The sequence below is a fragment of the Triturus cristatus genome, chromosome 1_1 (genome assembly GCF_964204655.1).
Source record: "Triturus cristatus chromosome 1_1, aTriCri1.1, whole genome shotgun sequence".
NCBI lineage: Eukaryota > Metazoa > Chordata > Amphibia > Caudata > Salamandridae > Triturus > Triturus cristatus.
The window spans coordinates 209,183,833-209,199,648 of record NC_140579.1 but is presented as its reverse complement, the minus strand read 5'-3'; positions in this window follow the sequence as shown (position 1 = coordinate 209,199,648).

Below are 15,816 nucleotides of genomic sequence, written 5' to 3'. Positions count from 1 at the left end.
TTTTTTAAATAGGGTGTTTGCAACCAAAGAATCTTCAAAGAAAATACAAATAAGTTAAAGTTCAGAACTGTTGGCAGGATCCTTAAGGACATTGCCTACTAAAGGATTCATGTAAGTCCCCTTTTCATATAATATCTGGGATATTTATCATACTAGAATCAGCGCTATAATATGGTGAATTAGTTGTGTGATTATGGGTACGCATATACTATAGCATTGCGACCCTAAACTAGGCTTTTCTAATACTACTATTCATGATGTAGCCTGTTTATCGGTCTTTTAAACACACCACATTATTGAATTTTTATCAGTATGTGTGTAAGTGATATTTCACTAATATTCCACCTCGTGGTGTGACATGAATGGAGTTTGATTGTTGTTTGGATAGGGTGAGAATGGATGAAATACGGAGGATGCTTTTGGACAGCTGGCATTTTTCAAGAAGAAATAACACTGATAATTATTGGTAGAGACAGAATATGTTAACAATAATTGTTTCAATGTTATGCTCCTTATAGGGCTACTACTATTGGGACTACATAATGTTTTTTTGTATCTCTATAGGATTTTAACTGTTGGGACTGTACTATACTATTCCTGAAGAAGGTGCTGGCTGTGAATCTTGGCCCACCGAAACGCGTCGATGCTTTTATAAAGGAAACCACTCAAAATCTAGTAATATTGGTCTGTGTGACATATAATTGAAAAGGACACTGATTCGGGTCACAATTAATGCAACTTTTTGATTTGGTGTTTTCCTTATGTTAATAGGATTACAAGTATAATATATTCCTCGTATGCTGTTCCCAATTTTAATGTTGTGTTTTTCATTACTGTATAGGTCGTCTTTTAAATTTTGATTGTACTAAATGTTTTTTTTAATACTCATATACTGATACAATGAAATTGTTTTCTGTTGCACTATTAACTTTTTTGATTGTGTACATTGTTTTTATTGTGTCCAATAAACTTGTCTGATTTATTTCTTCTTACCTGTGTTTTATGCTGCTGCTGTCCATCCTCATCCCCTTGGTATGAAAGGTGCATAGGTTTGAATGGTTTGTTGACAAGGAGGTTTTTTCCTGACTGAGGTCTTTTCTGGTGCCCCTCTCCTTTGTCATTGGGGTCCCTCTCCCGTTTTCTGAAAAAGCTAAACCCTAAAACACCACCCCCAGCACGACCCCCTACACTACCCGAACACCACTGCACTGCCCTAAAGCCTAAACCTCTACCCCAACTAAACCCTAAAACACTACTCCCAGCACGACCCCATACACTACCCAAACAACACTGCACTACAATAAACCATAAATCTACCCCCAGCATGACCCCATACACTACCCAAACAACACTGCACTACCCTAAACCCTCAATCTACCCCCAGCACGACCCCCTACACTACCTAAACACCACTGCACTACCCTAAACTCTAAATCTACCCTCAGCACGACCCCCTACACTACCCAAACACCACTGCACTACCCTAAAACCTAAAATGTTACCCTCAGCATGACCCCCTACACTAACCAAGCACAACTTCACTTCCCTAAACCATAAAACACTGCCCCCAGCACTTCCCCCTACACTACACAAACACCACTGCACTACCCTAAACCCTAAATCTACCCCAATCACGACCCCTATACTTCACAAACATCACTGCACTACCCTAAACCCTACAACACTGCCCCCAGCATGACCCCCTACACTACACCAACACCACAGCACTACCCTTTACTCTAAAACACTACCCCCAGTATGACCCCCTACACTACACCAACACCACAGCACTACCCTTAACCCTAAAACACTACACCAGCACGACCCCCTTCACTACCCACACACCACTGCACTACCTTAAACCCCAAAACACTATCCCCAGTATGACCCCAACACTACCCAAACACCACTGCTCTGCCCTAAACCCTAAAACACCACCCACTACACTGTCCGAGCACCACTGCACTGCCCTAAACCCAAAACACCACCCCCAGCACAACCGCCTACACTACCCGAACACCACTGCACTGCCCTAAACCCTGAAACACCACCACCAGCACGACCCCCTTCACTACCCGAACACCACTGCACTGCCCTAAAGCCTAAAACTCTACCCCAACACAACCCCCTACACTGCTCGAACACCACTGCACTGCCCTAAACCCTTAAACACCACCCCCAGCATGACCCCCTACACTGCCCGAACACAACTGCACTGTAATAAACCCTGAAACACCACTGCCAGCACTGCCCTAAACCCTAAAACACCACCCCCAGCACGACCCTCTCCACTGCCCGAACACCACTGCACTACCCTAAACCCTAAGACAATGCCCCAGCAGTACCCCCTACACTACCTAAACACCACTGCATGACCCTAAACCCTAAAACACTACCCCCAGCACGACCGTGTACACTACCCAAACACCACTACACTACAGTAAACCATAAATCTACCCTCAGCACGACCCCCTACACTACCCAAACACCACTGCACTACCTCAAAACCTAAAACGCTACCCCCAGCATGACCCCCTATACTACACTAACACCACTGCACTAACCTATACCCTAAAACACTACCCCAGCACGACCCCCTACACTACCCAAGCACAACTGCACTACCCTAAACCCTAAAACACTGCCCCCAGCACGACCCCCTACACTACACAAACACCACTGCACTACCCTAAACCCTAAATCTACCCCAAGCATGACCCCCTACACTTCACAAACATCACTGAACTACCCTAAACCCTACAACACTACCCCCAGCCCGACCCCCTGCACTACACCAACACAACAGCACTACCCTTAACCCTAAAACACTAACCCCAGTATGACCCCCTACACTACACCAACACCACAGAATTACCCTTAACCCTAAAACACTACACCAGCACGACTCCCTTCATTACCCAAACACCACTGCACTACCTTAAACCCCAAAACACTATCCCCAGCATGACCCCTCCACTGCCCGAACAACACTGCACTGCCCTAAACCCTGAAACACCAGGCCTAGCACGACCAACCTACACTGTCCGAACACCGCTGCACTGCCCTAAACCATGAAACACCACCCCCAGCAAGACCCCCTACACTGCCTGAACACCACTGTCCTAAACTCTGAAACACCACCACCAGCAAGACCCCCTACACTGCCCGAACACCACTGCACTGCCCTCAACCCTGAAACACCACCCCTGAACGACCCCATACACTGCCCGAGCAGCACTTGCCTGCCCAAAACCCTGAAACACCACCCCCAGCACGACCCCCTCCACTACCCGAACACCACTGCACTACCCTAAACCCCAAAACAATGCCCCAGCAGTACCCCCTACACTACCTAAACACCACTGCATGACCCTAAACCCTAAAACACTACCCCCAGCACGACCCTGTATACTACCCAAACACCACTACACTACAGTAAACCATAAATCTACCCCAGCACGACCCCCTACACTACCCAAACACCACTGCACTACCTCAAAACCTAAAACGCTACCCCCAGCATGACCTCCTACACTACACCAACACCACTGCACTAACCTATACCCTAAAACACTACCCCAGCACGACCCCCTACACTACCCAAGCACAACTGCACTACCCTAAACCCTAAAACACTGCCCCCAGCATGACCCCCTACACTACACAAACACCACTGCACTACCCTAAACCCTAAATCTACCCCAAGCATGACCCTCTACACTTCACAAACATCACTGAACTACCATAAACCCTACAACACTACCCCCAGCACGACCCCCTACACTACACCAACACCACAGCACTACCCTTAACCCTAAAACACTACCCCCAGTATGACCCCCTACACTACACCAACACCACAGCATTACCCTTCACCCTAAAACACTACACCAGCACGACCCCCTTCATTACCCAAACACCACTGTACTACCTTAAACCCAAAAACACTATCCCCAGCATGACCCCTACACTACCCAAACACCACTGCACTACCCTAAACCCTGAAACACCAGCCCCATCATGATCCCTTACACTGCCCGAACACCTCTGCACTGCCCTAAACCCTGAAACACCAGCCCCTGCATGACCCCCTCCACTGCCCGAACAACACTGCACTGCCCTAAACCCTGAAACACCAGGCCTAGCACGACCCCCTACACTGTCCGAACACCGCTGCACTGCCCTAAACCCTAAAATACCACCCCCAGCAAGACCCCCTAAACTGCCCGAACACCACTGCCCTAGACTCTGAAACACCACCACCAGCAAGACCCCCTACACTGCCCGAACACCACTGCACTGCCCTCAACCCTGAAACACCACCCCTGAACGACCCCCTACACTGCCCGAGCAGCACTTCCCTGCCCAAAACCCTGAAACACCACCCCTGCACGACCCCCTATACTGCCCAAACACCACTGCACTGCCCTAAACGCTGAAACACCACCCCCAGCACGACCCCCTATGCTGCCCGGACACCACGGCTCTGCCCTAAACCATAAAACACTAGCCCCACCATGACCCCCTACACTGCCCGAACACCACTGCACTGCCCTAAACCCTGAAACAGCAGCCCCAGCAAGACCCCCTATACTGCCCGAAAACCACTGCCCTAAACCCTGAAACACCACCCCCCCCGCAAGACCACTCCACTGCCCGAACACCACTGCACTGCCCTCAACCCGGAAACACCACCCCTGCACGGCCCCCTACAATGCCCGAGCACCGCTGCACAGCCCTAAACCCTAAAATACCACCCCTGCATGACCCCCTACACTGCCCGAACACCACTGCACTGGCCTAAACCCTAAACACCACCCCACCACAAACCCCTACTCTGCCCGGACACAACTGCTCTGCCCTAAACCCTAAAACACCACCCCCAGCATGACCCACTACACTGCCCGGACACCACTGCTCTGCCCTAAACCCTAAAACACCACCCCCAGCATGACCCCCTACACTGCCCAAACACTACTGCACTACCCTAAAACACTAGCCAGAGCACGACCCGCTACACTGCCCGAACACCACTGCACTGCCCTAAACTCTGAAACACCACCCCCAGCATGACCCCAAACACTGCCCGAACACCACTGCACTGTTCTAAACCGTGAAACACCACACCCAGCATGACCCCCTTCACTGCCCGAACACCACTGCACTACCCTAAACCCTGAAACACCACCCCCAGCACGGCCCGCGTACACTGCCCAAACACCACTACAATAAACCCTGAAACACAACCCCCAGGACTACGACCCCATACACTGCCCGAACTCCACTGCACTGCCCTAAACCCTGAAACACCACCCCAGCACAACCCCCTACACTGTCCGAACACCACTGCACTGCCATAAACCCTGAAACACCACGCCCAGCATAGCCCCCTACACTGCCCGAACACAACAATACTCCCCTACACACTAAAACTCTACTCCCAGCATGCCACCCTACACTGCCCAAACACCACTGCACTGCCCTAAACCCTGAAACACCAGCCCCAACATGACCCCCTACACTGCCCGAACACCACTGCACTGCCCTAAACTCTGAAACACCACCGCCCTGCATGACTCCAGACACTGCCCGAACACCACAGCACTACCCGAAACCCTAACCCACCACCCCCAGCAGGACCCCCTACACTGCCTGAACACCACTGCACTGCCCTAAACCCTAAAACACCACCCCCAGCACGACCCCCTACACTGCCCGAACACCACTGCACTGCCCTAAACCCTAAAACACCACCCCAGCATGACCCCCTACACTGCCCGAACACCACTGCACTGCCCTAAACCCTAAAACACCACCCCAGCACGACCGACTACACTACCCGAACACCACTGCACTGCCCTAAACTCACAAACACTACCCCCAGCATGACCCCATACTCTTCCCGAACACCACTGGTCTGCCCTAAACCCTAAAACACCACCTCCAGCACGCCCCCCTACACTGCCCGAACACCACTGTACTGCCCTAAACCCTAAAACACCACCCCCAGCACGACCCCCTACACTACCCGAACACCACTGCACTGCCCTAAAGCCTAAAACTCTACCCCAACTAAACCCTAAAACACTACTCCCAGCACGACCCCATACACTACCCAAACAACACTGCACTACAATAAACCATAAATCTACCCCCAGCATGACCCCATACACTACCCAAACAACACTGCACTACCCTAAACCCTCAATCTACCCCCAGCACAACCCCCTACACTACCTAAACACCACTGCACTACCCTAAACTCTAAATCTACCCTCAGCACGACCCCCTACACTACCCAAACACCACTGCACTACCCTAAAACCTAAAATGTTACCCTCAGCATGACCCCCTACACTAACCAAGCACAACTTCACTTCCCTAAACCATAAAACACTGCCCCCAGCACTTCCCCCTACACTACACAAACACCACTGCACTACCCTAAACCCTAAATCTACCCCAATCACGACCCCTATACTTCACAAACATCACTGCCCTACCCTAAACCCTACAACACTACCCCCAGCATGACCCCCTACACTACACCAACACCACAGCACTACCCTTAACTCTAAAACACTACCCCCAGTATGACCCCCTACACTACACCAACACCACAGCACTACCCTTAACCCTAAAACACTACACCAGCACGACCCCCTTCACTACCCACACACCACTGCACTACCTTAAACCCCAAAACACTATCCCCAGTATGACCCCAACACTACCCAAACACCACTGCTTTGCCCTAAACCCTAAAACACCACCCACTACACTGTCCGAGCACCACTGCACTGCCCTAAACCCAAAACACCACCCCCAGCACAACCGCCTACACTACCCGAACACCACTGCACTGCCCTAAACCCTGAAACACCACCACCAGCACGACCCCCTTCACTACCCGAACACCACTGCACTGCCCTAAAGCCTAAAACTCTACCCCAACACAACCCCCTACACTGCTCGAACACCACTGCACTGCCCTAAACCCTTAAACACCACCCCCAGCATGACCCCCTACACTGCCCGAACACAACTGCACTGTAATAAACCCTGAAACACCACTGCCAGCACTGCCCTAAACCCTAAAACACCACCCCCAGCACGACCCTCTCCACTGCCCGAACACCACTGCACTACCCTAAACCCTAAGACAATGCCCCAGCAGTACCCCCTACACTACCTAAACACCACTGCATGACCCTAAACCCTAAAACACTACCCCCAGCACGACCCTGTACACTACCCAAACACCACTACACTACAGTAAACCATAAATCTACCATCAGCACGACCCCCTACACTCCCCAAACACCACTGCACTACCTCAAAACCTAAAACGCTACCCCCAGCATGACCCCCTATACTACACTAACACCACTGCACTAACCTATACCCTAAAACACTACCCCAGCACGACCCCCTACACTACCCAAGCACAACTGCACTACCCTAAACCCTAAAACACTGCCCCCAGCACGACCCCCTACACTACACAAACACCACTGCACTACCCTAAACCCTAAATCTACCCCAAGCATGACCCCCTACACTTCACAAACATCACTGAACTACCCTAAACCCTACAACACTACCCCCAGCCCGACCCCCTACACTACACCAACACAACAGCACTACCCTTAACCCTAAAACACTAACCCCAGTATGACCCCCTACACTACACCAACACCACAGCATTACCCTTAACCCTAAAACACTACACCAGCACGACTCCCTTCATTACCCAAACACCACTGCACTACCTTAAACCCCAAAACACTATCCCCAGCATGACCCCTCCACTGCCCGAACAACACTGCACTGCCATAAACCCTGAAACACCAGGCCTAGCACGACCAACCTACACTGTCCGAACACCGCTGCACTGCCCTAAACCATGAAACACCACCCCCAGCAAGACCCCCTACACTGCCTGAACACCACTGTCCTAAACTCTGAAACACCACCACCAGCAAGACCCCCTACACTGCCCGAACACCACTGCACTGCCCTCAACCCTGAAACACCACCCCTGAACGACCCCCTACACTGCCCGAGCAGCACTTGCCTGCCCAAAACCCTGAAACACCACCCCCAGCACGACCCCCTCCACTACCCGAACACCACTGCACTACCCTAAACCCTAAAACAAGGCCCCAGCAGTACCCCCTACACTACCTAAACACCACTGCATGACCCTAAACCCTAAAACACTACCCCCAGCACGACCCTGTATACTACCCAAACACCACTACACTACAGTAAACCATAAATCTACCCCAGCACGACCCCCTACACTACCCAAACACCACTGCACTACCTCAAAACCTAAAACGCTACCCCCAGCATGACCTCCTACACTACACCAACACCACTGCACTAACCTATACCCTAAAACACTACCCCAGCACGACCCCCTACACTACCCAAGCACAACTGCACTACCCTAAACCCTAAAACACTGCCCCCAGCACGACCCCCTACACTACACAAACACCACTGCACTACCCTAAACCCTAAATCTACCCCCAGCACGACCCCCTACACTACACCAACACCACAGCACTACCCTTAACCCTAAAACACTACCCCCAGTATGACCCCCTACACTACACCAACACCACAGCATTACCCTTAACCCTAAAACACTACACCAGCACGACCCCCTTCATTACCCAAACACCACTGCACTACCTTAAACCCAAAAACACTATCCCCAGCATGACCCCTACACTACCCAAACACCACTGCACTACCCTAAACCCTGAAACACCAGCCCCATCATGATCCCTTACACTGCCCGAACACCTCTGCACTGCCCTAAACCCTGAAACACCAGCCCCTGCATGACCCCCTCCACTGCCCGAACAACACTGCACTGCCCTAAACCCTGAAACACCAGGCCTAGCACGACCCACTACACTGTCCGAACACCGCTGCACTGCCCTAAACCCTAAAATACCACCCCCAGCAAGACCCCCTACACTGCCCGAACACCACTGCACTGCCCTCAACCCTGAAACACCACCCCTGAACGACCCCCTACACTGCCCGAGCAGCACTTCCCTGCCCAAAACCCTGAAACACCACCCCTGCACGACCCCCTATACTGCCCGAACACCACTGCACTGCCCTAAACGCTGAAACACCACCCCCAGCACGACCCCCTACGCTGCCCGGACACCACGGCTCTGCCCTAAACCATAAAACACTAGCCCCACCATGACCCCCTACACTGCCCGAACACCACTGCACTGCCCTAAACCCTGAAACAGCAGCCCCAGCAAGACCCCCTATACTGCCCGAAAACCACTGCCCTAAACCCTGAAACACCACCCCCCGCAAGACCACTCCACTGCCCGAACACCACTGCACTGCCCTCAACCCGGAAACACCACCCCCTGCACGGCCCCCTACAATGCCCGAGCACCGCTGCACAGCCCTAACCCCTAAAATACCACCCCTGCACGACCCCCTACACTGCCCGAACACCACTGCACTGGCCTAAACCCTAAACACCACCCCCACCACAAGCCCCTACTCTGCCCGGACACAACTAACACCACCCCCAGCATGACCCACTACACTGCCCGGACACCACTGCTCTGCCCTAAACCCTAAAACACCACCCCCAGCATGACCCCCTACACTGCCCAAACACTACTGCACTACCCTAAAACACTAGCCAGAGCACGACCCGCTACACTGCCCGAACACCACTGCACTGCCCTAAACTCTGAAACACCACCCCCAGCATGACCCCAAACACTGCCCGAACACCACTGCACTGTTCTAAACCGTGAAACACCACCCCCAGCACGACCCGCGTACACTGCCCAAACACCACTACAATAAACCCTGAAACACAACCCCCAGGACTACGACCCCATACACTGCCCGAACTCCACTCCACTGCACTGCCCTAAACCCTGAAACACCACCCCAGCACAACCCCCTACACTGTCCGAACACCACTGCACTGCCATAAACACTGAAACACCACCACCAGCACGACTACCTACACTGCCCGAACACCCCTGCAGTGCCTTAAACCCTGAAACACCACCCCCAGCACGACACCCTACACTGCCCGAACACCACTGCACTGCCCTAAACCCTAAACACCACCCCCACCATGACCCCTTACTCTGCCCAAACACAACTGCTCTGCCCTAAACCCTAAAACACCACTCCCAGCACGACCCCCTACACTGCCTGGACACCACTGCTCTGCCCTAAACCCTAAAACAATGCCCCAACAGTACCCCCTACACTACCTAAACACCACTGCATGACCCTAAACCCTAAAACACTACCCCCAGCACGACCCTGTACACTACCCAAACACCACCACACTACAGTAAACCATAAATCTACCCCCAGCACGACCCCCTACACTACCCAAACACCACTGCACTACCTCAAAACCTAAAACGCTACCCCCAGCATGACCTCCTACACTACACCAACACCACTGCACTAACCTATACCCTAAAACACTACCCCAGCACGACCCCCTACACTTCCCAAGCACAACTGCACTACCCTAAACCCTAAAACACTGCCCCAGCACGACCCCCTACACTACAAAAACACAACTGCACTACCCTAAACCCTAACTCTGCCCCAAGCATGACCCCCTACACTTCACGAACATCACTGAACTACCCTAAACCCTACAACACTACCCCCAGCACGACCCCCTACACTACAACACCACAGCACTACCCTTAACCCTAAAACACTACCCCCAGTATGACCCCCTACACTACACCAACATCACAGCATTACCCTTAACCCTAAAACACTACACCAGCATGACCCCCTTCATTACCCAAACACCACTGCACTACCTTAAACCCAAAAACCCTATCCCCAGCATGACCCCTACACTACCCAAACACCACTGCACTACCCTAAACCCTGAAACACCAGCCCCATCATGATCCCTTACACTGCCCGAACACCTCTGCACTGCCCTAAACCCTGAAACACCAGCCCCCGCATGACCCCCTCCACTGCCCGAACAACACTGCACTGCCATAAACCCTGAAACACCAGGCCTAGCACGACCCCCTACACTGTCCGAACACCACTGCACTGCCCTAAACCCTAAAACACCACCCCCAGCAAGACCCCCTACACTGCCCGAACACCACTGCCCTAAACTCTGAAACACCACCACCAGCAAGACCCCCTACACTGCCCGAACACCACTGCCCTAAACTCTGAAACACCACCACCAGCAAGACCCCCTACACTGCCCGAACACCACTGCACTGCCCTCAACCCTGAAACACCACCCCTGCACGACCCCCTATACTGCCCGAACACCACTGCACTGCCCTAAACACTGAAACACCACCCCCAGCACGACCCCCTACGCTGCCCGGACACCACGGCTCTGCCCTAAACCATGAAACACTAGCCCCACCATGACCCCCTACACTGCCCGAACACCACTGCACTGCCATAAACCCTGAAACAGCAGCCCCAGCAAGACCCCCTATACTGCCCGAACACCACTGCCCTAAACCCTGAAACACCACCCCCCGCAAGACCACTACACTGCCCGAACACCACTGCACTGCCCTCAACCCGGAAACACCACCCCCTGCACGACACCCTACAATGCCCGAGCACTGCTGCACAGCCCTAAACCCTAAAACACCACCCCTGCACGACCCCCTACACTGCCCCAACACCACTGCACTGGCCTAAACCCTAAACAACACCCCCACCACAAACCCCTACTCTGCCTGAACACAACTGCTCTGCCCTAAACCCTAAAACAGCACCCCCAGCATGACCCCCTACACTGCCCGGACACCACTGCTCTGCCCTAAACCCTAAAACACCACCCCCAGCATGACCCCCTACACTGCCCGAACACCACTGCACTACCCTAAACCCTGAAACACCACCCCCCAGCACGACCCCCGTACACTGCCCAAACACTACTGCACTACCCTAAAACACTAGCCAGAGCACGACCAGCTACACTGCCCAAACACTACTGCACTACCCTAAAAAACTAGCCAGAGCACGACCCGCTACACTGCCCGAACACCACTGCACTGCCCTAAACTCTGAAACACCACCCCCAGCATGACCCCAAACACTGCCCGAACACCACTGCACTACCCTAAACCCTGAAACACCACCCCCCAGCACGACCCCCGTACACTGCCCAAACACCAATGCCATAAACCCTGAAACACCACCCCCCACACGACCCCCTACACTGCCCGAACTCCACTGTACTGCCCTAAACCCTGAAACACCACCCCCAGCACAACCCCCTTCACTGTCCGAACACCACTGCACTGCCATAAACACTGAAACACCACCACCAGCACGACTACCTACACTGCCCGAACACCACTGCAGTGCCTTAAACCCTGAAACACCACCCCCAGCACGACACCCTACACTGCCCGAACACCACTGCACTGCCCTAAACCCTGAAACACCACCCCCAGCATGACCCCAAACACTGCCCGAACACCACTGCACTGTTCGAAACCATGAAACACCACCCCCAGCATGACCCCCTACACTGCCCGAACACCACTGCACTACCCTAAACCCTGAAACACCACCCCCCCAGCACGACCCGCTACACTGCCCAAACACCACTGCCATAAACCCTGAAACACCACCCTCAGCATGACGCCCTACACTGCCCAAACTCCACTGTACTGCCCTAAACCCTGAAACACCACCCCCAGCACAACCCCCTACACTGTCCGAACACCACTGCACTGCCATAAACATTGAAACACCACCACCAGCACGACTACCTACACTGCCCGAACACCACTGCAGTGCCTTAAACCCTGAAACACCACCCCCAGCACGACACCCTACACAGCCCGAACACCACTGCACTGCCCTGAACCCTAAACACCACACCCACCATGACCCCTTACTCTGCCCAAACACAACTGCTCTGCCCTAAACCCTAAAACACCACTCCCAGCACGACCCCCTACACTGCCAGGACACCACTGCTCTGCCCTAAACCCTAAAACACCACCCCCAGCATGACCCCCTACACTGCCCAAACACCACTGCACTACCCTAAAACACTAGCCAGAGCATGACCACCTACACTGCCCGAACACCACTGCACTGCCCTAAAACCTGAAACACCACTCCCAGCACGACCCCCTACACTGCCCCAACACCACTGCACTGCCCTAAACCCTGAAAAACAACCCCCAGCACGACCCCCTACACTGCCCCAACATCACTGCACTGCCCTAAACCCTGAAACACCACCCCCAGCACGACCCCCTACACTGCCCGAACACCACTGTTGTGCCCTAAACCCTGAAACACCATCCCTAGCATGACCCCCTACACTGCCCGAACTCCACTGCACTGCCCTAAACTCTGAAACATCACCCCAGCACGACCCCTACATTGTCCGAACACCAATGCACTGCCATAAACCCTTAAACACCACCCAAGCATGACCACCTACACTGCCCGAACACCTCTGCACTGCCCTAAACTCTGAAACACCACTTCCAGCACAACCCCCTACACTGCCCGAACACCACTGCACTGCCCTAAACCCTGAAACACCAGCCCCAGCATGACCCCCTACACTGCCCGAATACCACTGCACTGCCCTAAACCCTGAAACACCACCCCCCTGCATGAACCCCTTCACTGCCCGAACACCACTGCACTGCCCTAAACCCTGAAACACCAGCCCCCTGCACGACCCCCTACACTACCCAAACACCACTGCACTGCCCTAAACCCTGAAACACAACCCCCCCACACGACCCCCTACACTACACAAACACCACTGCACTGCCCTTAACCCTAAAACACGACCCCCAGCACAACCCTCTACACGGCCCAAACACCACAGCACTGCCCTAAACCCTAAAACACCACCCCCAGCACGACCCCCTACACTGCCCGAACACTATTGCACTGCCCTAAACCCTAAAACATCACCCCCAGCACGACCCCCTGCAGTGCCCGAACACCACTGCACTGCCCTAAACCCTAAAACACCACCCACAGCACGACCCCCTACTCTACCCGAACACCACTGCTCTGCCCTAAACCCTAAAACACCATCCCCAGCACGACCCCTACACTACCCGAACACCACTGCACTGCCCTAAACTCTAAAATACCACCCCCAGCACGACCCCATACTATTCCCGAACACCACTGCTCTGCCCTAAACCCTAAAACACCACCCCCAGCACGCACCCTACACTGCCTGAACACCACTGCACTGCCGTAAACCCTAAAACACCAACCCCAGCACGACCCTTTACAATACATGAATACCACTGCACTGCCCTAAACGCTGAAACACCACCCCCAGCACAACCCACTACGTTGCCTGGACACCACGGCTCTGCTCTAAACCATGAAACACTAGCCCCACCATGACCCCCTACACTGCCCGAACACCACTGCACTGCCCTAAACCCTGAAACAGCAGCCCCAGCAAGACCCCCTACACTGCCCGAATACCACTGCCCTAACCCCTGAAACACCACCCACTGCAAGACCACTACACTGCCCGAACACCACTGCACTACCCTCAACCCGGAAACACCACCCCCTGCGTGACCCCCTACAATGCCCGAGCACCGCTGCACAGCCCTATACCCTGCTCTAAATCCTGAAACACCACCCCCCTGCACGACCCCCTATACTGCCCGAACACCACTGCACTGTCCTAAACCCTGAAACACCACCTCCAGCACGACCCCCTACACTGCCCGAACACCACTGCACTGCCCTAAACCCTAAACACCACCCCCAGCATGACCCCCTACACTGCCCAAACACTACTGCACTACCCTAAAACACCACCCCCAGCACGACCCCCTACACTGCCCGAACACTATTGCACTGCCCTAAACCCTAAAACATCACCCCCAGCACGACCCCCTGCAGTGCCCGAACACCACTGCACTGCCCTAAACCCTAAAACACCACCCACAGCACGACCCCCTACTCTACCCGAACACCACTGCTCTGCCCTAAACCCTAAAACACCATCCCCAGCACGACCCCTACACTACCCGAACACCACTGCACTGCCCTAAACTCTAAAATACCACCCCCAGCACGACCCCATACTATTCCCGAACACCACTGCTCTGCCCTAAACCCTAAAACACCACCCCCAGCACGCACCCTACACTGCCTGAACACCACTGCACTGCCGTAAACCCTAAAACACCAACCCCAGCACGACCCTTTACACTACATGAATACCACTGCACTGCCCTAAACGCTGAAACACCACCCCCAGCACAACCCGCTACGTTGCCTGGACACCACGGCTCTGCTCTAAACCATGAAACACTAGCCCCACCATGACCCCCTACACTGCCCGAACACCACTGCACTGCCCTAAACCCTGAAACAGCAGCCCCAGCAAGACCCCCTACACTGCCCGAATACCACTGCCCTAAACCCTGAAACACCACCCACTGCAAGACCACTACACTGCCCGCACACCACTGCACTGCCCTCAACCCGGAAACACCACCCCCTGCGTGACCCCCTACAATGCCCGAGCACCGCTGCACAGCCCTAAACCCTAAAACTCCAACCCTGCACGACCCCCTATACTGCCCGAACACCACTGCACTGTCCTAAACCCTGAAACACCACCTCCAGCATGACCCCCTACACTGCCCGAATACCACTGCACTGCCCTAAACCCTAAACACCACCCCCAGCATGACCCCCTACACTGCCCAAACACTACTGCACTACCCTAAAACACTACCCAGAGCACGATCCGCTACACTG